Genomic DNA, 26,140 nt, shown 5'->3' on the forward strand with positions numbered 1-26,140 from the left:
AATTTATTTGAGACAGATTTTTTATTAGTATGCCCCATCTCCCAAATAAATCATAACAAATGCCATGCTGAGTAAAATATTTTGGTATTAAAATCCCATCTGCTGCCGAAACCGGTTTGGCTCAGTGGATAGAGCGTCGGCCTGCAGACTGAAAGTTCTCAGGTTCGATTCCGGTCAAGGGCATGTACCTTGGTTGCGGGCACATCCCCACTAGGGGGTGTGCAGGAGGCAGCTGATCGATATTTCTTTCTCATCGATGTTTCTGACTCTCTGTCCCTCTCTCTTTCTCTCTGTAAAAAATCAATAAAAAAATATTTTTAAAAAAACCCCATCTGCCAATGATCCATCCAGTAATTCCACTTCTACATATGTACCCAAGAGAATTGAAAACATATGTCCTTGGACAAAAATGTGTTTATGAATATTCATATTAGCATGATTGGCCAATAGTAAAAAAACATGTAGAGAATCATAGATCATAATAGTAAAAAAATGGAAATAAATCAAATGTCCATCAACTTATGAGTGGATAACCCAAATGTGGTATAACCATATAATACAATATTATTTGGCCATTAAAAGTAATAAGTACTGATTCATTCACATTACAATATGAACGAACCTTGAAGACTTTACACTAAGTGAAAGAAATCAGATCTGAAGGACTGCATATTGTATTATTCCATTTATATGAGGAATTCAGAATAGGCAAATGTATAGAGACAGAAAGCTGATTAGTGGTTGCCAGGACCTGGGGGTTGGGATAGAGATAGAGGTGATGGCTAAGACATGTATAGCTTCTTTGTGGGGCAATGAACATCACCTAAAATTTATTGGAGTAATGGTTGCTCAATAAAGTGAGCCACTGAATTTTATACTTCAAACTAGAGGCCCGATGCACAAAATTCCTCCAAGATAGGCCTTTGCAGCCCCAGCTGCCTCGGCCCTCACTACCAGCTCCAGCTTTGTCTGGAAGGTCGTCTGGATGGTCATTCCGCTTTTCAGCCATTCAGTCGATTTGCATATTATGCTTTTATTATTAAAGATGAGTGAATATATGGTACATAGGTTATATTTCAATAAACTGTTTTAAAAACAATCAAACCCCATCTGCCAGACAGTTAACTACCTTAAGAAACAGTACAAAAGTCATTTAAATATTATATATTCTGATTTCAGGAACAACAACAAAAAAGGCCTTTGTAACAACATTTCTTACACTATAGTGTCAGGAAGGTATAATAAATAAATAAATTACAGAGCCCCAGACCATCTGAAGTTTAAAGTATTGTTGAGGAAGTCAGAATTATATCAAAGAACTCTCAGAGAAATTGTACTGATTATCCTTATGCGTTTTGTATTTTGGCTGTATTGTTAGGTCAGAAATTTCCCCCCCACTATGATGTACTTTTTGGTATATTAATTCCACAGATATTTTTAAGTGCCTGCTATAATCTAGATACTGTCATAGAAAGGATACCACTCTTTCAGCCTCGGTCTTTTCACAAAATGTCATAATCCAGTTCAATAAAGGTTAATACTGGGACCATAGCTTTCAGAGGGACCATGGGTGCTGGAAAGGGCTTCGTGACAAGGCTCCAGAAACCCCGACTCATTTGGGCATGACTATTCATGGGCTCTGCTGACCCGAGAAAGTCATTTATCTTTGACTTATAGTTATAGTTTGTTTCTTTTAGAAAATGAGGGAGCTGGAATCTCTCAGGCTTCTTCCAACTCTATATCCTAGTCACCTTGTGTCAGACGTTGATCTAGGTCATTTTAGGAAGCGCTATCCCATTTGCGTTGCGTTTAAGGAAAGAAAATGAATGCATTTTGAAAGAGAAACTAATTTCCTAGTTTGTTACATAAATAATGTACATTTTCCATGGTGATCTGAAACCCTAAGGTTTATGGTGAACAGTTACTATCTCACCACCTATTTGCATGTGTGTGAGTAAGTCACATGTAGCTGCAAAGTGCAACTTCTCTCTACTCCCAAAAAGTACTGAATTGTACTGTATTATATTCTTTTCCTATTGTACTACACTTATTTATAATATTAAGAAGAAAATTAATAATGAAACTTGAATAATCACCCATAATGTTACTGGTTTCCATATACCTTATTATTGAAGACTCATTTATTTATCTTTTGCCATCTGTTGGCATTTGATCAAAAACCAAAAGATACAAAAATGAGTCATGGCTTTATGAGTCTTTTTCTCTGTGCCCTTCACCTTTATGGCTGTGAGTGAGAGAGTAGGTGTGTCATACCCAAACCCACTGAGAGCCAGTAACAGGAAATGAAGAGAGCTCCCCAAAGCCCCAGCAAAGAATGTGTATTTGTTGTGGTGACCAGCTTGGAAAATGAAAGTTTGATGCTGCTTTTCTGTGATAATTATATTGATCTTCTAATGTTATATTCCTTCAGAAAAGAGGAAAAGCCAGAAACAGAGAATTTTGTATAGCACACATTCCCTGAGACAATGAGTATGCCTTGTACTCTTGTGAATGTTGGCTTTTAGTGCCATTGAACAAAACACTGTTATGGGTTTAATGCTTTTGTGTTTCCTCCAAAATTCATATGTTGAAGTTCTAAACACCAATGGAGGTGGGTCTTTGGAAGATGGTTAGGTTTAGGTTAGGTCATGAGGGTGGGACCTTCGTGATGCAATTAGTGCCCTTATAAGAAGAGGAAATGAGATTCTCTCTCCATGAGCACACAACAAGGAAAGGCCCTGTGAGCACACAGCAAGAAGGTGGCTGTCTGCAAGCCAAGAAGAGGGCTTTTCATGAACAGAATCTGTCAGTACCTTGATCTTGGACTTCCAACATACAGAAATGGGAGAAATAAAACTCTGTAGTGTAAGCCACCCAGTCTATGGTATTTGTTTTAACAGCTACTAAAAATGATGTTTGCTGTTTGTGAATGAGCTGCTCTGGCATCTTAAATTCCCCAGGATATATAGACCCAAAGTAAACAATATTACTTCTTTTTCTGGGACTGGTATAAATGTATTATCCCTGTTCTTGCCATTCATCTGCTGTTCTGAAATAATCTGCTAGCAACTGAGCTAAGAATGGAGCATACCTGTCACAAAGGGGAGAGCAGGGGACTTCCCCCTGTAAGGGTGGCTCTAACCTACAACAGCTGACAAGACTTCCCTGATGGAACCAGGGAACAGTCCCACAGCACATGCAAATAGTATTCCAAAAGCATTTTTAAAATCTTGAATCCTAGTTATCCAAATTTGGTAGGAAAACTAGTGTAATTCCTTTTTATAAATGAAGAGGCAAGAAGATTAATGACTTCCAAAGTCCCACAGCCATTAACAGAGTTTGTACCTTGATCTAGTGAAGTTAAATTTGGTATTTTCCCCCAAAAAAGTTATTTTGAATATGTCAGATAATAGTTTCATATCTGTTTAGGAATTTGAAATACTGATTGGTGGTATATTTTTAAGTGAAGAGATACTGTCAAAGAAAATTAGTGTTAATACAGTACATATTTTTTATTACCTAAAGTTTTTTTTAAATATATATTTTTATTAATTTTTTTACAGAGAGGAAGAGAGAAGGACAGAGAGTTAGAAACATCGATGAGAGAGAATCATAGATCAGCTGTCTCTTGCACACCCCCAGTGGGGATGTGCCTGCAAACAAAGTACATGCCCTTGACCGGAATCGAACCTGGGACCTTTCAGTCTGCAGGCCGATGCTCTATCCATTGAGCCAAACCAGTTTTTTTTTTTGTTTTGTTTTTTTGTTTTTTTAAGGAAATGTCTTAGTTTTTTATTGTGATAAGAAGACAACATGATATATACCCTCTTATATTTTCTTTCTAAATTTTTAAATTGATTTTTAGGGAGAGGGAGAGAGAAATATTGAAGTGAGAGCAAAAAACATCATTGGCTGTCTCCTGCATACCCCCTGCTAAAACCCAGGCATGTGCCCTGACTGGGAGTTGAACTGGCAGCCTTTTGGTGCACACAGGATGATACCCAACTAATCTGAGCCACACTGGCCAGGGCTACCCTCTTACATTTTCAAATGCACAGTATGGTATTATCACTATGTTGAGCAGCCAATCTCTGGAACACATTCTTTTTTTTTAAAGGGGAAGAAAAATTATTTTATCTCATAATGTTTTGTTGTATGACCCCTTGAGGTGGCAGGAGATTGCCAGCCTGCATCACTTTTTCTTGGGCTCCTTACAAGCCACCATGTACCTATGGGCCACATTGAGGGGAGAGGAGTAACCATCTATAGGAAGTGTCTTAAAACAGGACTGAATAGTCATCCTGGGGCCGTTGTAGGGGGTGAGGGTCAGGGCACAGTAGAAGCAGATACAGGGTCAGCACGAACTGCTTCTTCTGGAATAAGGCTTTGGGTCCGTCTCAGGGTTGGCCTTCCACTGAAGCAGTGGGATGATGTGCCACTGGCTCAGGGTGTGTCTCTCTTTGCCTTCTTCATCAATGTCATCAACCTCATACTTGTTGGTGGCATGGCTGTTACTGACCACCTTGGCCAGGATCCACTGCTCATCCCCATCCATGGCCTTGACCCGGGCAACCACCTTGTTTCCAGGTTTGGCCACGTAGTCCCCAGAGGCCAGAATGGTCCCGCAGAGTGGGGGCGGCTTGTTACCAGGCTTCCTGATCCCCAGCGGCAGGGTCGTGGCTGACTGCTACAGCAGGGTCATCAGCACCCCTCTGTGCATGGTCTTCCAAGGGGGCTCTGAGTCATTGTACAGGTCCACTATCTTGGCAGAGATCTGCCTCGCTTCCAACAGAGACTTGATTTCCGCAATCTTATCTAGGGCTTTCCAGAGGATGTTGCACTCGGCCTCTGCATCAGCTTTGGCAGTTGTATAGAGGCCATGCAGCTTTGTCCAGTAATAGGGAGAGATCTTGTTCTCTGTCTGCATCTCCTCATGGGACTTCTGGATGTTCACTAAGTTGTGCTCACTCCGTGAACGCTCTTCCTGCGTTTGTTTGATCAGCTGATGGAGCTCTGTGAGAAGTTCTGCGATGCAGGAATCAGCCAACACGAGGGCCATGGTACATAAGACATCGATACCCAGGCGGGGGAGTGGAGGAGATAAGCATGGCATGCTGGAAGTTTCGAGGGAGGGTGTAGGCGTGTCCCTCGAATGCTTTTCAAAGTCTGTAGATAATAACTCGCTTGAGTTTGAAGATTCGAGGCACCTCTAGAACAATGCTTTTATCCTTTTAATAGCTGAGTCGCAGCATGGAGTTGGAACTCATTCTTCTGGCATAACTGAAATCACACAGCAACTCTCTACTTCACCCCAGCACCTGGCAACCACCATCTTACTCTCTGTTTCTATGAATTTGACTATTTTAGATACTTAACATAAGTGGATTCATGCAGTATTTGTTCGTTTGTGACTGGCATATTTCACTAAGCATAATGTCCTCCAGGTTCATCCATGTTGTCAGATATGGCAGGATTTCCTTCTTTTTAAAGGATGGCTAATATTCAATTGAATACATATGTATATATGTAGATATATCCTATATAATAAACAGGTAATATGAAAATTGACCCTCACACTGTAATAGGGGAGGGGCCATGGGGGCGGGATGGCAGATGCTTCCTGCAGCTTCTGCCCGGGGTTTCTGTGGCCCTCTTGCATGCTGTGGAGCGGGGCCCAGAGGCCACTGCATATGACTGTGAGGGTGGGCATCGGGGCAGCACTCCAGGACCCAGGGCCATTCTGCGTTGCACCAGCCATGCGGGCAGGACTCCGGGACTCAGGGTAGTCCCATGACACGGGGTTGGGGGGAAGGAGAGAGAAGTAGGGGTCCCGTGCATAATGGGTCACTAGTATATATCATAAAAGTATAATATGCAAATCGACCTAATGGCAGAACAGCAGAACAACAGTCCAGACGACTACACTATGACACACACTAGCACCAGGCCAGCCAAGGCAGGTGCAATGCAATTGGCCTAGGGGCCCCACCATCACCCCACCATCACCCTGCAGAGGGAGGGCCAGGCCACCAGCAGCAGGGTGATCAATTGTGGGGGCTCTGTGATTGCTCCAAAGAGGGAGGCCTGGCCACCCTCTGTGGGGCTATTGCTCAGGGTGTTTTCTTCCTAAAATGCAATTTCCTTCCCTGGTCACTCATCTGCATTCTTTCCACCCATCAAGTCTCTGCATAAGTCATATTTGAGGCTATAGAGGCACAAAGCTGCTGCCTGTCCATTATCCTCCTGTATGAAACCGTTGGCATTGCATTTGCCCCCTGGTCACTGCGGCCCTGCTACTTCTGGTCAAACGCTCCAGCCTTGGACAAGTCCCTGCTGTCCCGGGGCAATCCCCCCCGCCTGGAACTGATGTGGTTTGAACTCCCACACAGAGTTGCTGTTCTGCTCCACTCTGGATTTTACTGTAACTCGCTTAGCAGCCGAGGTGCTGAAGGTGAATAACGCGGCTGTGGGTTTGCTTTAATCATGTTCAAAGTGTTCCAAAACTGTTTAGCATTTCCTGCCCCTGAAAATAGGCTTGTTAGTCTCTCTCTCTCTCTCTGTTTATTGCCTGCTCTTCCTGGCTTCACTCACAAAGGTCCTTGTTTCTTGTGAGCACTTATGATATTCCAGGTGCCATGTCTTTGTTTCCCTTTCCTGATGCTGCAACTCCCTCAACCCCCAAGTTTCCTGTCTTTCTTCCTTTTGTCATCACTGTACCATTTTCCCTCTAGCATTCAGATCTTGGCGTCATTCCTTTTATTATTTAAGTATCAAGGCGACCCACTTTCTAGTCTTGTAAACAGCCATGGGACACATGAACACTGGAAGCAGCTGATGAAGTTCATGGGGGAATTCTTGAGAAGAGTGAGGGGTCTGTGCCAGGCAGGGGAAGCCATGTGAGCAGGGCATGGCTGTGGGAATTTCATAGGAAATTTAGGACTCAGAGAGAGGAGGGCTCATGTTGGGAAAATGTGGAAGATCAGCCTGGCTATAGAATTGGAAGGAGAGTCCTAGTATATCTAGGCAAATTCTAGAGGGTCACGAATGTCCAGCTACTGAGCTTTAGATCTTATTACCTAGGTGCTTAGAAGTTCCATGTCATTGATGTATTCAGAGCATTCATTTTGGAGTGGTATGAGTCATAAATGGCAGAGAAGGAAATACATGAGAGGGAGACCCCAGCCCCCGACTCTCCCACCCTCTTTGCTTGAGCAGAAGATGATCCACAAGGACTTTTCTCAGACCCTCACTCCTGACAGTTCCAGCTGCCTTCCTCTTCCCTCTTCGCCTATATTTCTAGAATTTAAACTTTGTATTATTGTTTACATACTAATTTTTATCTAACCTGTTTTTCTTATGTAATTCCTTAGTCTTCAATTTTGGTTAATTTGTAAACCCATTTCTTTTTTACCTTTAAATATTTTACCACCATGGAATGTTTAAATCTAAATCTCTTATAGCTTTTTCTTCTATTATACATTTTAAGTTTCTTATATCATTCTGTTTCGGCTTTTAAAAATTTATAAGGTACATTATTTATTTATATTTTTAATACTCACCCAAGAATATGTTTCCATTGGTTTTCAGAGAGAGAAAAAGGGAGGGAGGGAAAAAAAGAGGGAGGGGGGAAGGAGAGAGAGAGAGAGAGAGAGAGAGAGAGAGAGAGAGAGAGAGAGAGAGAGAGAGAAAAAGAAACATCTATTAGTTGCCTCCAGTACATGCCCCAAACTTGGATTGAAAATGCTACCTAGGTATGTGTCCTGATCAGATATCGAACCCACCGCCTTGTTAGTGTGTGGAATGACACTTCAACCAGCTGATCCACCCAGCCAAGATCATATTTTTATTTTTAAAATCAACTTAGTAACAAGGTCTTTTGTAAGAGGGGTTTTTGAGGGTTCTGCCTTTTAAGTTTAATTCTTAGCTATTTTTGATGGGGCATTTATTTTGTTTGCAGATTCAGGCTTTTCAGACTTTTTTTTTTTCCAAATTTTAATAATTTTTCTCACTTTAAGTTTTAATGGTTTTTCTCAGACTTTGTTATTCCTATTGCTCTCATATTTATCCTAATTCATTTATTCATTTTTGCATAAGCCCTACTATGTGTACAGCATCTTTGGTTTTGATATTGTTCACTCCTTTTGTGAGTAAATCTAAGTCTTAAAAATCTAGGCCTTCTGATATTCATAGTTATATGTTATAGATAAAAATAAAATAGGAAAATACAGATAGTGAATAGAGGGAGGATCTGCCTATGAGGTGATGTTTAAATAAAGGGCTGAATACAATGATAGAATCAGCCATATAGGTATCTGGTGTAAGAAGCTTTGAGGCAATTGAATAGCATGTGCCAAGGCCTTGAGGTAGGAGGACATCTGGTTATCTCAAAGAACTGCAAGGAGACAGAGTCTGGAGTGAGAACAACAGCAGGAGAGTAGTATTCCATAAGTTCGGAGAGGAGTGGTGGGGCATAGTAGTTCTTGTAGGAACTTTGCACGAGATTGATAAACCCTACTTTAGAGAAGGGAAATGCTCTGATTTTTTTACGTCTGTTTTCAAAAGAGCAACTGAAGTTGCTCTTTTGAAAACAGACGTAAAAGGTCAAGGAAAGAAGAAGAAGGCAATAAATAACCTGGGCAAGTGGGTAAAAGGAGGGCACTCGGGTCCACAAGGGCCTGGTTCAGGTTCCTCTCCAAGGCCAGGGCAGCTTCCCTGGTGCCCTGAGTTCTGCCCACTCACCTTGGGGAGGCCTCTGCACATCCTGGGGGAGAGTGTGGTCACGGTGCTGAATTTGCAACTTTAAGAAATGATCAGAGCCCTTGTGCTTCTTCACCAATTCGAGGAAGAAGCGGCCCACACCCTCCAGAACCACATCGCCTAGAGAGAGAAAACAAGATACATTTATCTCTACAAGCTGATTAAATCTAAAATAACCTGGGCAAGACACCAAGGGCACAGCTGGGTTAGGGTGGAGGCCATGAGGGTGGTACGAAGTGGTAAGATTCTTAATACAGAATTTGATTATGCATTGAATGTGGGGTCTGAGAGAGAAGTTAAGGAACCAGAAAGACACAGTTGCCCAATTCTGAAATGGAGCAATTTGGATTAGCAGAGGGGGTCAGATTTGATCATATTAGTTTGCAATACTTGATAGGACCTGAGATGCAACTAAGTAGCTGCAGTTTGGTAATCCTGTTTCATTTAAAATATAAATTTGTATGTGTGAATCTTTACCATAAAAGTGGTATTGAAAACCATGACACAGGATGAGATCACCTAGGACAGTGCTTTTCAAACTTTCTGGACCACAGGCAGCAGTAAGAAATGCATGTCACAATACATATACATACACACACACACACACACACACACACACATTCAGAACTTTCATGAAACAAACTTGATCATTACCACATAGGTTGTAGTCTGCCATTTTCAAATATATGTATTTTTTTAATCTCATTAAAAACACTGGTCATGATCCTCTAAATTGATTTTACAATCCACTAATGGGTTGCACCCACATTTTAAAAGGCCCTGACTTAGGAAATGAATATAAGCAGGGAGGAGAAAAGGTTTGAGGACTGAGTCCTGGTAACCAACTAAGATTTAGAGCAGCAATTTTCAACCTTTTTCATCTCATAGAACACATAAACTAATTACTAAAATTCTGCAGCACAACAAAAAATATATTTTCTGCCCATCTGATAAAAAAGGTATAATTTTGATAAATATCACATGATCTCACTCATTTATGGAAAATAATGAATAATAAAAACAGATCCAGAGACAGAGAAGCATCTTTCAAACCGTCAAACCTCAGAGGGAAGGTAGGGGAGGGTGGAGGTAAGGGGAAGAGATCAACCAAAGGACTTGTACTTATGCATATAAGCCTAACCAATGACACAGACAACGGGCGGGGTGGGGTGTGTGTGTTTGAGGGCATGACTGGGGGTTTGGGGGCAATGGGACTAGAAGGACACATATATAATACCTTAATAAAAAATAAATTAATTTAAAAATAGGTATAATTTCGATTCATTCACACAGAATGGCTATTGTGTTGGCTGTTCTCATTTTTATTTTTTTATTTTTTTTATTTGACAGTCTCAGGGAAAAGAGGTCAGTGCCCCTGACTAAATAGTCAGGTATTTCATGTTATAAAAATTCTTTCAGCACTCCTAATGAAAATTGCTGGTTTAAAGTTCAGAAAATGAGGAGCCAGCACAGGAATTGAGAAGGCATGGTCAAGAAAGTGGGTGGAGAACCAGTTAACTTGAACACCTTGAGGTCTGTAAGCCTGCCCCCTGACCCCACCCTTGGCCCCACCCTGGAGTCCTCTCTTATCTCACCTCTCCTGACTACTCTCCTCTCTCTACCACTTCATTTCATAGATGATCATGGACCCATCCCCTTCATTGGCCAAAGGCTACTTTGTTTACTAGTAATTGACTTCTATTGTATATTTGGGCCTAGCACAGTGGGATTACTCCACAATGCAAAAATAAGGTATAACTCACTATTACATACCATGTTTCCACGAAAATAAGACATCCTCCAAAAATAAGACCTAGTGCACGGAAAGATAAGACATCCCCTGAAAATAAGACCTAGCGCAACTTTGGGAGAAAAAAAATCAATATAAGACACTGTCTTATTTTCGGGGAAACAGGGTAGTTCCTTGCCAGTCTGCAGCATAGCAAATTTCTCACCGGCCTTTTTTCTTGTTTCAGCTTAGACCTCAGACCACAACTTCTCTCAGTCCGCCTACCCCTCTTTTCTCAGGCCTTGTTTTCGCCTCCTTTTCCATGTGTCCCACCAGGAGAGAATGCCAAAATTCTGTTTGTCTGTTAAACGGAGAAATTCAGCTGTCTTTGGAACCATTTTCTCTTCTAGACTAAACATGGGGTCTATTTTTACGTAAGTAAAGGTTTATTAGAATGTTTCTCCAAACAAATAAGTCTCCCCGCACACCCCCATACCTCCCACCCCCAGGTTAATCTGCACTTCTCTTGGAAACCAACCTGAATGCTTGTAACTTTCAAGAACACCATTTTCCCTACTTCTGGCTTCATATGTGTATTGCTCTGTACCATAAGTACTTTTCTGGTCATTGTACCTCAAGAATGAAGTTTTAAAAAAGTCCTAGCCTTACAGCAATTTGATGGATTGCCACTGTTGATGATAATAATGCCATTTCTATGCTATTTTGTAATTTTAATTTTGAAGTTAATTATGCAACTTTATTTTAGTATCAAAATGAGGGTATAAACTAAGTGTACTGATAACCAAATATGGAAAAATACACTTGACTAAAATGCAAACCCATTTAAAACTTTTTTTAAAAATATATATATTTTATTGATTTTTTTACAGAGAGGAAGAGAGAGGGAGAGAGAGTTAGAAACATCGATGAGAGAGAATCATCAATCAGCTGCCTCTTGCACTCCCCCTACAGGGGATGTACCTGCAACAAGGTACATGCCCTTGACCGGGATTGAACCTGGGACCTTTCAGTCCGCAGGCTGACGCTCTATCCACTGAGCCAAACCGGTTTTGGCATAAAACTTTAAAAATTTAATGTAATAGATAACAAATTAGATTTATTAAAAGCAGGAAATCTGACATCCTGTCAACATTAAATTAAGGAAACATAAGTTTGTTGTCAGAGATACAACTTTCAGGACTATAATAAAGAAAGTTGTTATTAAAAGTTCCTTGTAGGCCCTGGCCAGTGTGACTCAGTAGTTTGGAGTGTTGTCCAGTAGACAGAAAAGTTGCCAGTTCAATTCCCAGTCAGGGCACAACCTAGGTTGTGGATTTGGGGTTGTATGGGAAGCAACCTATTGATTTTCTCTTATATATGGATGTTTCTCATTCCTTCCTTCCCCCTATCCTTTTCCCCTCTCTCTAAAATCAGTAAAATATAACCTCCTGTGAGGATTAAAAAATAATTTAATAAATGATTATAAAATGATTATGTTTCATAGAGCTTGTGTCAAAGGAATCTATAATTGGACAGTACATTGTGAAATAACGTCATAGGCTGGGCCTTTAGTTTGTACATGGTTTGAGTCTAAGGTTGCATCAGCATAAAAAAAGTAAAGTGATTGGGGAAAATGTTTTTGTTTAGAATAGGGGTTGGTCTGGCTTGCTGTCGCCTGTTTTGTAAATTAAGGTTTATTTACATACAGGCACAGCACTTATTTAGTATTATTTACAGTTGTTTGTAATAGCAGAGTTGAGCAATTTCAACAGAAACTATATGGCCACTCCTCACCCCTCAAGACTTAAATATTTACTGCTCTGCCTACTGGCTTTGCTTCAGAAGGTCAAAGGCTGTTGCTACACAATTTTCAGTCTTATTATTAGATTTTTTCCCAGATACAGATATGAAAATTAATTATGATCTTATTATGATATTTTGATGATAGAAATATAATTATGAAAATCTTCAATTTGATGTTCTTTCAGATATGATAAATAAACAATATGTATGGTCTTTTTCTTCTTCTTCTTCTTCTTCTTCTTTTTCCAAGCATACTTGGGAAGATATTTTGGCAAACCACTGAGACACAAAATATATGCATTTAAAAAACCCTCTTTGTAAAAACTGGAAACTAATAGTAACTACTAGATTTAACTGAATGAGATATATTTTCAGTAATTTTAAATATATATATATTATATAATTATATATATAATATATATAATATATATATATATATTATTGATTTTTTTTTACAAAGAGGAAGGCAGAGGGAGAGAGAGTTAGAAACATCGATGAGAGAGAAACATTGATCAGCTGCCTCCTGCACACCCTCTACTGGGGACGTGACCGCAACCAGGGTACATACCCTTGACAATAATCCTACCTGGGACCCTTCAGTCGCAGGCCAACGCTCTATCCACTGAGCCAAACCGGTCAGGGCTATTTTCAGTAATTTAGTTTACATATTTTGATAGTCTGTTTGACATGTAAGTTATAATGAAATATTCATGTTTCAATGGTACAAGAGGAGACATCAGAGTAATTATGCAATGATTTGCCAAAAGGTAGGCAAATAAGTTTATTCGATTCCAATACAAGATATCTGAGATTAATGCCAGATCTCAAATGAATATATTAATAAATAATATACCACTATTTTAAAGAGATATTTTAGAATTTCTTAACTCAGAAATTCAGTTTGGTATTAGCACTTACTGTATATGAGTCAGCGTTCTGGGACTTTTGGAGAAAAAATGTCAAGACTCTTAGTCTTCAGTCCCCATTCTCATAGTGATATTTATTTAAATTTTTTTTGATATTTATTTAATTTTCATGATCCCTTTACCTTGAAACTTCATTATATCTGTTTATATCTTTAATTCCCTTCTTACTACTCTCAGTTAGTGGTATTTATTTAAAAACTAGAGGCCCGGAGCATGAAATTTGTGCAGGGGCAGGGGGTGTCCCTGAGCCCAGCCCAGTGGATCAGGCCTAAACAGGCAGTCAAACATCCATCTCACAATCCAGGACTGCTGGCTCTCAACTGTTTCCCTGCCTGCTTTCCTGATTGCCCCTAACCTTTTCTGCCTGCCAGCCTGATCTACCCCCTAACTACTCCCTGCCAGCCTGATTGATGCCTAACTGCTCCCCTGCCAGCCTGTTTGCCCCTAACTGCCCTCCCCTTCATGCCTGGGCCCCTTCAACTGCCCTTCTCTGCAGGTCTGGTCGCCCCCAACTCCCCTCCTCTGCCGGCTCGGTCACCCCTAACTTCCCTCCCCTGCAGGCTTGATTGTCTACAACTGCCCTCTCTTGCAGGCCTGGTCCCTCCCAACTGCCCTCCCCTGCTGGCCATCTTGTGGTGTCCATCTTGTGTCCACATGGGGGCAGGATCTTTGACCACATGGGGGCAGCCATCTTGTGTGTTGGAATGATGGTCAATCTGCATATTATTCTTTTATTAGAAAGAATAGAGGCCTGGTGCAGGGGTGGAGGCCGGCCGGTTTGCCCTGAAGGATGTCCCGGATCAGGGTGGGGTTCTCTTGGTCTGTGGGGCAGCCTGGGTGAGGTACCTGTGGTGGTTTGTAGGCTGGCCATGCCCCTGGCAATCCAAGCAGAGACCCTGGTATCTGGGATTTATTTATCTTCCACAATTGAAACTTTGTAGCCTGGAGCAAAGCCAAGCCTCCTGCTTGCTCTGTGGCAGCAGCCATTTCTGTTGGGACTTATGTATCTTCTATAATTTAAACTTTGTAGCCTTAAGCAGAGGCCTGGTTCTGCCAGGGTGTGTGGAAAGCTTGGCTTCCTCCATTGCCGGGGGCAACTGTAGCCTTCTGCTCTTTCCAGCTCCTCTGTGGCTGCCACCATTTCTGTTTGGATTTATGTATCTTCTGTCATTGAAACTTTGTAGCCTTAAGCCTAGGCCTGCAAGGGCAGGTGGAAAGCTTGGCTTCCTCCATTGCTGGGAAACCCAATCCTCCCTCCTGCTCTCTCTGACTGTAGCCATCTTCGTTGGGTTTATTTGCATATCTTCTCCTGGATTGTGGGCATGGCTTGTGGGTGTAGCAGAGTGATGGTTAATTTGCATACGTATTACTCTTTTATTAGATAGAATTTTGCCAAATGATAATTTTGCTTCTTATACATTAAATTCCCTCTTATATCTCCTCCAGGACTAGGATTCATCAGTCATTGCCTTGCCATTTTATGTTTTCAGTCTCTCCTTCTCTAATAGTTAAATCTTTAAAGCCTAAACATGTTCATATCTCTCCAATATTTATACCATGTACTAGTAACTACAACTCTCATTGCATTAAAATAGGCTCTCTTATAACTGGCCATGGGTACCATCTCTCTGGAAGGCAATTTGATAGTATGTAAATACTTTTTTTAATACTTTTTTTGTTGTTAATTTTTTGGTAAATACTATTAAAATACTTATTCTCTTAGTGACTTCCCCCTCTCCCCCAACACACACACTTTTTTCTATTTAGAAATATAACTTACAGGGGATTAGACATTTTACTATTAAATACAATTGTACTTCTTCCCAAAGCCTAAATGTCAATATGTAATTTGTTTATTTTATTTTATTATTAAATTTATTGGAGTGACATTGGTTAATAAAATTATACAGGTTTCAGATGCACAATTGTATAATATATCATTTTTGTATTGTGTTATGTGTTCACCACCCCAAATCAAGTCTTCCATTATCATTTATCCTTCCTTTAACTTCTGTTGTGTCCCCCACCCCCTTTTATCTTGGATTCATCATACTGTTATCTATATCTATGAGGTATTTTTTCTTAATCCCTTCACCTTGTTTTTCTTCTTAATCCCCCTTGCCCTTCCAACAGCTGTCAGTCTATTCTCTGTATCTATTAGTCTATTTCTATTTTATTTATTAGTTTATTTTGTTTATTAGATTCTCCATATGAGTGAAATCACATGGCATTTATCTTTCTCTGACTGGATTATTTCACTTAGCATAGTAGTCTTCAGGTCCATCCATGCTATCAAAAAAGGTAAGATATTCTTCATTTTTATGGCCAAGTAGTATTCCATTGTGTAAATGTACCACAGCTTTTTATCTACTCATCTATTGATAGGTACTTGGGCTGCTTCCAAATTTTGGCTATTGTAAATAATGCTACAATGTACATAGGAGTACATATATTCTTTTGAATTAGTGTTTTGGATTTTGGTGATTATATTCCCAGGAATTGCTGGGTTATAAGACATATATATATTAGAGGCCTGGTGCACAAAATTTGTGCACAAGGTTGGGGGGGGGGGGCCCTGTCCCTTAGCCCAGCCTACACACTCTAAAATCTGGGATCCCTCTCACAATCCAGGACTGCTGGCTCCCAAATGCTCGTCTGCCTACCTGCCTGATTTCCCCTAATTGCTTCTGCCTGCCAGCCTGATCACCCCCTAACCTAGGGGTGTCGAACTCAATCAGAGAAGGGGCCAAAATCTAAAATCCAGCCTAAATCGAGGGCCGAATGGTTTACTGAACAGTCATAAACTGACAATGTCATAAACTGACAGCGGAGTGCAGTGATGACAGCGCGGTGCGGGCCACATTGCAAGGCCTGGCGGGCTGGATTTGGCCCGCGGGCCTTGTGTTTGACACATGTGCCCTAACCATTCCCCTGCCAGCCTGATTGCCCCTAACTGCCCTCCCCTCCAGCCTGGTCTTCCCTAACTGCCCTCCCCTGCTGGCCTGGTCATTCCCAACTACCATTTCTTGCTGGATATCTTGTGACCATCTTGTGTCCATATGGGGGCAGCCTTCTTTGACTACATGGGGATGGCTATTTTGTGTGTTGGAGTGATGCTCAATTTGCATATTATCTCTTTATTATATAGGATATAAACACAAATAGATTTTTATTTTATTTTATTGATTTTTTTTTACAGAGAAGAAGGGAGAGAGATAGAGAGTCAGAAACATCGATGAGAGAGGAACATCGATCAGCTGCCTCTTGCACACCCCCTACTGGGGATGTGCCCGCAACCAAGGTACATGCCCTTGATCAGAATCGAACCTGGGACCTTTCAGTCTGCAGGCCGACACTCTATCCATTGAGCCAAACCAGTTTTGGCACACACAAATAGATTTATAAACTTTGGGAGGTGAGCACACAATATAATATACAGATGAGGTATAATAGAATTATGAACCTAAAACCTATACAATTTTATTAACCAATGTTACCTCAATACACTCAATAAAAAATAAACAAAAAAGACTATAAAAGTAAACCAAAATGCAAAAAATAGTTTTTACTCAGTACTGGCATTATGGGGGGATTTTTTGTTTTGTTTTGTTATTATATCTAAGTTCTTTTTCAAGCCCTCAGTTGTCTTGGGGGGTAGAAGTGTACTCCTAGCATCCCTGAAGCTGTAACTAACTTCCAGAATATTCCACAGTATAAGGCAGTGAGCTCTGGAACCAACTAGCTCTCAGTCATCATCTATCTGTACTGGCATAAAAATCAAGTATCTTTTCCTGTCTAGCCTCTGGTGTCTGTCCACATAGTTCATTGCATTGCTTTCCTATCTTGCTTCAAAGCCTCTTTGAGTCCAGTTTTCTCTCTGCTAATCCTATGGTCCTCTTGGGTGTTCCTTGGCCACCCAGGATACAAGAAATTTTATAAGGTTGTGTAAATGCCAAATATCCATGTAGACATGCCCCCTTCACTGTTCTTATGCTAGGTGTTGGAACTTCCCAGAATTTGACATTTTTTCGGGTTACAAATAGGAAGCCAGGCACAGGCATCTTCTCCTCTGGGATTTCTCAAGCTCTCCTAGATTTTATGTCTTGTTCCCATTCCCTCAATTCTGAACTGGACACAGCTCCTGGGGCAGGCCCTGTCTCAGGAATACACCAGTATGGCAAATCCTTTATTTTTTCTTCATTTTCTCCAAGTCTGGAGGCTTCTCTGTTGTGGGGAAATTGATTCTTATATACCACACATCCTTCCACATTTTGTAGTTGTGGCACAAGATAGGTGTGTTGAGTTCTGTGAGGTAAAATGTCCTCACATCTCAAAATTTTAGTCTCTTACAAATGACAAATCTTTGGGTTTGAAACCCCAAATAATTTTCTCTTCATTTCTAAACTATTCTCCTTCCTTTGAGAAAACGCATATGTTGCCTTTAGTTTAAGTGACGAAAAAACATGGCTAAAAGGTGGTGGGTGTGGGGAGGTGGAGAGGGGGGGAAGGGAGAGGTGTAAACTGTATAGATAGTCTATCAAAATATCATCTTTATATTTATTTTTAAATTTTAAAAAAATACGCTTAACATGATTTATATACATATGTACAATGTTTTACTTTGATGCATTTGTAGATTGTCACATTATTGCCATTGTAATATTTATCATCTACACTAATAAAAGAGTAACATGAGAATGGACTGTACCTTTGCAACACCCACCAGCCAATCAGGAGTGAGTATGCAAATTAACCCAACAAATATGGTAGGTTAATTCACATACATAGGCACCGAGCAGCCAGGGGTGGGGTGGGATATTTGTGTTATCATCATGGTGATGACCCAGGTGTTCCACACCATCCCAGCTGCTCCGGGCCTCCGGGCAATGTGGGAAGGTTGAATGACAGGTTCAGCTGGAACAGAAAGGTGGCTCTGGCCAGAGTGAAGGCCCATTCTTGCACGAATCTTCATGCATTGGGCTTCTAGTATTACATAATTATAGTACACTATTATTGTCTGTATTCATTTTACTGTGCATTAGATCTTTATGGCTTATTTACTATTTGTTGGCAAGTTTGCATTCTTATACAACATTAATCTTAGCCCCCAATGCTCTCGTAACCACCATTTCTCTCTCTCTCCCCTCCTCTCTCTCTCTCTCTCTCTCTCTCTTTATGAATGTGACTTCTTTTAGATTCCACACATAAGTCAGATCATACAGTATTTCTCTTTGCATCTGATATCTCAGTAAATTGGGCTCCAGGTCTGTTGCTGTTGTCACAAATGACAGAATATCCTCCTTTCTCATGGCTGAATCATATTGCAAACTTTCTATTTAAAGCAAATTTTACTTTCGTAATCAGAACATAAAAATACACATTAAGCAAACACACAAACAGCTCTCCTTGGACCCTTTTTCCCATGTGGATTCTGCCACTTCTCTTGCCTTTATAGCAGACTATTCTACAACAGAATGTGCTCTTAATTTCCCGTTATTTTTAAACCACTCTGCCAAATATAATGGACTCTTTAATGTTTGTTTTACGCACTTCCTTTTCATGCTGACGTTGTCGATTCCTCTCCTGTGACACCCTTCTTCCTCCTGGACTCTGAAATACCACTGCATTTGACCTGGGCATCTCTGTCTCTGTCTCTCTCTGTCTCTGTTTACCCTCTTTGATGGTGCTTCTTCTTTCTCTGCTCACGAGTTGGCATTCTCCAGGGCTGAGCTGACTTTCTTATCACTCTGCAAGCTTCACCCTGCTCAATATGATTTTGTCAACCGTGGCACTAGTGCCCTACTCCTTGGTAAATCTAGGTCTGTAGTTGTGATCTCGCTTCTGGGCTCTAGAACATAGCATCTCATATCCATCATGCCCAAAACTCACCTCATCTTTCTGCTTAATTTGCTTTCCCCCCTACATTTCTTCTCTCTACAAATGGCATTGCCATGTATGCAGTCTTGAAAGACAAAGATGCTGCAGTGTCTACATGTTCCTCTCTTACTTTTATTTCCTCCCTAATTGGCTTTTGACCACCTTGTAACTGTCCTTCCTCCCACTGAACTGCCTTCATTCAGCACAGGCTTTCTCTTCCTGCACGGTGCTGCCAGCTTCTAGCTAGTCTCTCTGCCCACAGTCTTCCATGGCTTCAGTCTTTCTCTATCCAATATCTCTCTAAGCCAGTGGTTCTCAACCTTTCTAATGCTGTGACCCTTTAATACAGTTCCTCAGGTTGTGGTGACCCCCAACCATTAAATTATTTTTGTTGCTACTTCATAACTGTAATTTTTGCTGTTAGCAGCAGTTCTCAACCTATGGGTCGCAACTCACAGGTTGAGAACTGCTAACAGTGTCACCTAAGACCATCTGAATACTCAGATATTTAATAACAGTAGCAAAGTTACAGTTATGAAGTAACAACAAAAATAATTTAATGGTTGGGGGTCACCACAACCTGAGGAACTGTATTAAAGGGTCACGGCATTAGAAAGATTAAAAATCACTGCTCTAGGCTGAGCTTCTTTAGTTGTCTTCAAAAATAGATTTGCTTCATATTAATCAGTCATGCAAATACGTAGTTTAAAAAGACAAAACAATCCTAGAAATTTTTCTTATAAAATAAAGTGGTTTTTCTAACTCTCCTCTAACCTATTCCTGCCTCCTATAGGCTATTCCTTTTACATTTACCTTCATATTTATAAGTAACATTGATATAAGGCTATGTCTTTATTTGTTTCAATTTCAGGCATTATCTATTGACTTTGCATTAAGGAAGTTAAAGATTAGTGCTCCTTTTGAGCCTCCACCCCAAAACACACACACACACACACACATTTTCTCTTTCAGTTATTTTTATATTATAATTATATTGATATAATTATATTGTAATTTTGGTAATCTCAGTATTCAGTTTGTATTAATAATAATTATGAAGCATTGATCAATTAAAGCCGATCCACGTCTGGGGTGTTTCCTCTTCCCTGACACCAGCCAAATCTGCAGGTGACTCCTTGGATTGAACTCCACAAATTAAGAGCTCAGTACCCCAGCACTGTCTCCACTTCATATGTTAGTTACAAGTGTCATGTCCCCAGGACAAGTGCCATGTCCCCATGTGACCTCTACTTTGGTCTGAATTGGTTACAAGTCTAGGAGTTGGCACAGCTGCTTCCTCAGGTTTGATACCTGGCTGTAGTGACTCACAGAGCCCTGGGGAGGGCTCTACTTATCCTCACTGGTTTATCATAAAGGATCCAACTCAGAAGCAGCCAAGTGAAAGAGAAGCATAGGGAAAGGTATGTGGGGAGGGAGGAGACACAGCGCTTCCAAGGCCTCTCTCTGGGCATACCACTCTCCCATCATCTCTGTGTTTTTATCAGCCCAGAAGCAGCTCTTGAATCCTGTTGTTTAGGGATTTTTATGGAAATGTCATTTCTGAGGCATGAATGATTAAATCATTGACCATTAGCAATTAAACTCAATCTCCAGCCCTTTCTTCCCCTGGAGGTTGGGAGGAGGTGCTGAAAATTCAATCTTATCACATGGTTGGGTCCTTTGGTACCAACTCCCATCCTGACGCTATCTAGGGGCCCACTGCTGTCACTTCATTAGCATAAACACAGGTATGTTTGAAAGGAGATTGTTATGAATAACAAAAGACACTGTATCACTAAGGAAATTCCAAGGGAGCTCTGTGCCAGGAAACAGGGGCAAAGATGTAATACTTTTTTTTTTTAATTTTTTTTTAATACCACACCATCTAGGAAACTACAATACAATTATTTTTATTTTTTTTTAATTATTTATTTTTACATATTTTATTGATTTTTTTTTGCCCCCCTCCCTCCCTCCCACACATCCCCTCCCTCCCCAGAGTTTTATGTCCATTGGTTGTACTTATATGCATGTATACAAGTCCTTCGGTTGATGTATTATCTCCCCCAGATCCTCCTCCCCTCCCTGCTGAAATTTGACAATCTGCTTGTTGCTTTACTGTCTCTATATCTATCTTTTGGTTCATCAGTTTATAATGATCTTTATTATCCACAAATGACTGAGGTCATGTGGTGTTTCTCTTTCATTGATTGGCTTATTTCACTCAGCATGATGTTCTCCAATTCCATCCAGGTTGCTGCAAATGATGAGAATTCCTTCTTTTTTATGGCAGCATAATATTCCATTGTGTAGATGTACCACAGTTTTTGGATCCAATCATCTGCTGACGGGCACCTAGGCTGTTTCCAAATTCTGGCTATTGTAGATTGTGCTGCTATGAACATAGGGGTGCATATATCCTTTCTGATTGGTGTTTCTAGTTTCTTGGGATATATTCCTAGGAGTGGGATTACTGGATCAAATGGGAGTTCCATTTTCAGTTTTTTGAGGAAACTCCACACTGTTCTTCACAGTGGTTGCACCAGTCTGCATTCCCACCAGCAGTGCTCGAGGGTTCCTTTTTCTCCGCAACCTCGCCAACACTTGTCTTTTGTTGATTTGTTGATGTTGGCCATTCTGACAGGTGTGAGATGGTACCGCATTGTTGTTTTGATTTGCATCTCTCGGATAATTAGTGACTTTGAGCATGTTTTCATGTGGCTTTTGGCCTTCCTTCTGTCTTCTTTTGAAAATATTCTATTTAGGTCCCTTGCCCATTTCTTAATTGGATCATTCACCTTCCTTTTATTAAGTTGTATCAGCTGTCTGTAGATGTTGGAGATTAAACCTTTATCAGTGGTGTTATTTGCAAATATGTTCTCCCACACCGTGGGCTTTCTTGTTGTTTTGTTGATGGTTTCTTTTGCTGTAAAAAAGCTTTTTATTTTGATGTAGTTTCATTTGTTTATTTTCTCTTTAGCTTCCATTGCCCTAGGGGCAGTATCAGTGAAGAAGTTCTTTTGGCATACATCTGAGATTTTGCTGCCTGTGGCTGCTTCTAGTACTTTTATGGTTTCCCGTCTGATGTTTAAGTCCTGCATCCATTTTGAGTTTATTTTTGTGTATGGTGTAAGTTGGTGATCTAGTTTCATTCTTTTGCATGTGTCTGTCCAATTTTCCCAACACCATTTATTGAAGAAACTGTCTTGACTCCATTGTATATTCGTGCCTCCTTTGTCAAATATTAATCGAGCATAGTGATTTGGGTTGATATCTGGGTTCTCAATTCTATTCCATTGATCTATATGTCTGTTCTTCTGCCAGTACCAGGCTGTTTTGAGAACAGTGGCTTTGTAATACAGTTTGAAGTCTGGTATTGAGATTCCTCCTACTTTACCCTTCTTTCTCAGGATTGCTGTGGCTATTCGGGGTCTTTTATTGTTCAAATGAACTTTTGGAGAGTTCTTTCTAGGTCAGTGAAATATGCTGTTGGTATTTTAATGGGGAGTGCATTGAACCTATAGATTGCTTTAGGAAGTATGGACCTAAAGCAATCTATAGGTTGATGATGTTGATTCTACCAATCCATGAACATGGTATGTTCTTCCATCTCCTTACATCTTCCTCTATCTCTTTTTTCAGTGTCATGTAGTTTTCTGTATATACAATAGGTAGGAAACTACAATTAAATGTCTCTTTTTTGTACAACTTTTTGTTTTCTATTCCCCCCCCCCACACACACACACCTAGAGTTAATAATTTTCTGTCTTTGGTATGTTTTGGTTTTCTAAGGTTCTTTATCATCAATGTAAATCCTTCTAATAATTTTAAATCATAGAATGTTCTGTTAGTTTTGTCTTCTTGGAAATCTTTTTCTTGAAGTCCTCTGAATGCCTGCTTAGATTTGGACTCAAGGCCTGGTTCACACCTGCCACCCTGGGATCCCCCTTCCTATACCCTGGGGATTTCCATCACCTTTCTTCTGTATGTTGTATCCCTGACTGCCACTGATGTCTTCATTTCTTTATTCTGTTGGAGTATCTCTCTTCCCAGTAACGGACACATGGAAGAAAAGTCATATGAGACCTTACTTGTCTAAAAATATTTTTATTCTTTGTCAGTCAGCTGATATTTGGGTATGTGTGGCAGAAATAGCTGGCTCTCCACCAGTCATTTGTGCTCTTCCTCTCATCTGAAGAGTTGTTGATGGGAAGTTATTGGCTACACAGGTTATTGAGTTGATTCCTGGCTTCTAGGAGATTGCAGATGTCTAGTTCTTACTAATGGTATGTGAAGGTTGGTGATATGAGTCACTTCCAGATCAATGATCCCTCTCTTCTTCTCTTCCTCACTTCCACAATCTGAAGGCAGAGGATTGCAAGTTCCAATTTGATGGAAAACCATAAAATTATAAGACGCTGGATCTCTGAATCAATAAATGGAAGGCCATATACTACCCAGGAACTCTTACCTTGTTCTGGTCCATGAACAAGAAATAAAATTTCATTTTATTGTATTAAACCACTGAAGTTGGGTTGGGGGAGTTACTTGTTAAAATTGCCTTACAAATTTTATTGATACGGGGTAGCAAATTCCAGATTAAAAACCATTATCATTTGAAATTTCTGTTCTCTTGTCTCCTAGCTTCCAGTTTTGTTGTTGAGAAATTCAGGAAAGTTGAGTGAGAAACAAAAAACAACATATAAAAAAAATTATAGGATGCAGCCAAAGCAGCACTGAGAGAAAAATCTATAGCACTAAAATGATGAATACATTATAAAAGAGGACAAGTTTAACAAAAATAATCTTAACTTCCCATCTTGTATTTGGCAAAATAATGGCCCCCTAGAATCTATGAATATGTTACCTTAGATGTAAAAACTACTTTTAAAATGTGATTAAGATAAAGATATTCAAGTGAGAAGATTATCCTGATAGTCCCAATGCAAACACAAAGATTCTTATAAGATAAACATAGAAGTGTCAGAGTCAGAGAGATTTGTAGGCACTGTGCTGTAGGTTTTGATGATAAGGAATTATGAGTGGAAGGATGCGGGCAGCCTCTAGAAGTTGGAAAAGGCAAGTAATGTATTCTCCCTAGAGCCTCTGGAAAGAAAGAAGTCCTATTGACACTTTGGTTTTAACCCATGAAATTTGTCCTACAAAATAGAAAGATAATAAATTTTTATTATTTTAAGTCACTTTAGTTTGTGGTGATTTGATACAGCAGGAATAAGGTAGTAATACAGATTTTGATACTGAGCCTGGGATCCTGCTGTCACAAATACCTAACAATGTGAAAGCGGTTTTGATGTTGGGCAGTTGCAGAAGCTGGAAACATTTGAAGAACACAGTAGAAAAAGGCTAAATTGCCTTGTAAGTGGAAATATGGATGGTAATGACTGCCTGTGAGGACTCAAAAAGAAGGAAGGAGCATGTAGAGAAAACCTGTTGTCTTAGAGAATACCTAAATTATCATTAACAAACTTCTAGTAGAAGGATGGATATTCCAGAGTGCTGCTGGTGAGAACTTAGGTGAAAATGAGGAACATGTTATTAAACACTGGCAGAAAAGGGGATCCTTGTTATATAATGACAGAAAGCTTAGTTAAATTGTGTCCTGCAGTTATGTGGACAACAGAATTTAGAAGTGATGGACTTAGAAATCTAACTGAGGAGATTCCCAAGCAATATTGAACATGTAGCCTGTTTTCTTCTGGCTTTTTATAGTAAAACCAGTCACCCAGTGCACAAAATTTGTGCATGGGAGCAGGAGTGTTCCTCAGCCCAGCCTGCACTCTCTCCAATCTGGGACTGCCTCTCACAATCCGGAAACACTAGCTCCTAACCGTTCACCTACCTGCTTGCCTGATTGCCCTAACCCCTCTGCCTGCCTACCTGATTACCCCTAACTACCTCTGCCTGCCTAACTGCCCTTAGCCACCTCTACCTGCCTGCCTGTTCACCCCTAACTGCTCCCCTGTTAACGTAATCACCCCTTGTCCCTCTTCCGAGCTGCAGTTGCAGATGCTGGCCCCCTGGACTGCAGGACAGATGACTTGTCCCTCTCCTGGGCCATGGCCACAGGCTTTGGCACCCAGGACCCAGGGTGGGTGACTTGTCCCTCTCCTGGGTTGCAGCCTGACTGGTCCCCATTCCTCTCTTGCAAGCTCATTTGTGCCTGGCTTGTCCCATTCCTTTCTCCCCAGTGTTGAGTTTCTGAGCAGTTCCAGCTGAGGGCAGGAGGATGTGAGGGGGTGAGGGCATGATGACCATTTGCATATTAGCTCTTTATTATATAGGATGTGTGAAGGCAGTAATAAATTGTAGGGGGATTATTAACTGAAATGGAAATAAGAGGATGAGTTGGGAAATTCTCAATCTATTCAGACTGCAAAATATGCTAAAAGTAGAAGATTCACTGTTAGAAAAATGTCCTCTGTTGAAAAAGCCAAGGGTGTGGTTACACAAACATTTGCTAATGCCTTGAAAAGCACCAACTATCACTGTGTTTAGTCAGACGGTGGGGGAGTGAGGGCGGGTGGTGCATTGAAGAGATTAGATGTATGACTCATGCAGCCCCTCAGTCATCTCAGCAGAAGCCAAATAAAAATAGTATTATCTAGGGACCGGGGTCTCTTATCTAATAAAGTCCCCATGACATACATAAGAGACCCACAAGTTTCTAGAAATACATTGTTAGCTTGGACTGAAATGCATAGATGGAGGATGAAATAAAAGACTGCTGGTACTCCCAAAATTCTACAGGCAGAAAACAAACTGATAAAACTACTCAGCTGCAAATACATGCCACCTCTTGAAAAAGGAAGGGTGATTCCAATGTCAGAGCCTCAAACTCAGAGGTTGGAGCCATAAATCACTGAGGGTTATTCTCAGACCTGGAAACCTAGTATTATTTGCTTAAGTAAATGAATAAAACTCAGATGCACTTTAAATAATAAAAATGGGGGAAACAGACAAATTATAACCTTTTTCAGATGAAATTACAGCAATAAAATGAAACAATAAATATACATACATACATAAA

At 40.4% G+C, this 26,140-nt stretch overlaps 1 pseudogene across 1 annotated transcript; it reads right to left on the reverse strand.

Moving 5' to 3' along the window:
• Positions 1 to 4,192: 4,192 nt before the first annotated feature.
• Positions 4,193 to 5,059, reverse strand: LOC311612319 (SAGA-associated factor 29-like; annotated as a pseudogene). Its single transcript has one exon. The product of its transcript is annotated as an SAGA-associated factor 29-like (transcript).
• Positions 5,060 to 26,140: the final 21,081 nt, after the last annotated feature.

This window comes from Pipistrellus hanaki (assembly GCF_964339955.1).
Source record: "Pipistrellus hanaki genome assembly, chromosome: 18".
Taxonomy (NCBI): domain Eukaryota; kingdom Metazoa; phylum Chordata; class Mammalia; order Chiroptera; family Vespertilionidae; genus Pipistrellus; species Pipistrellus hanaki.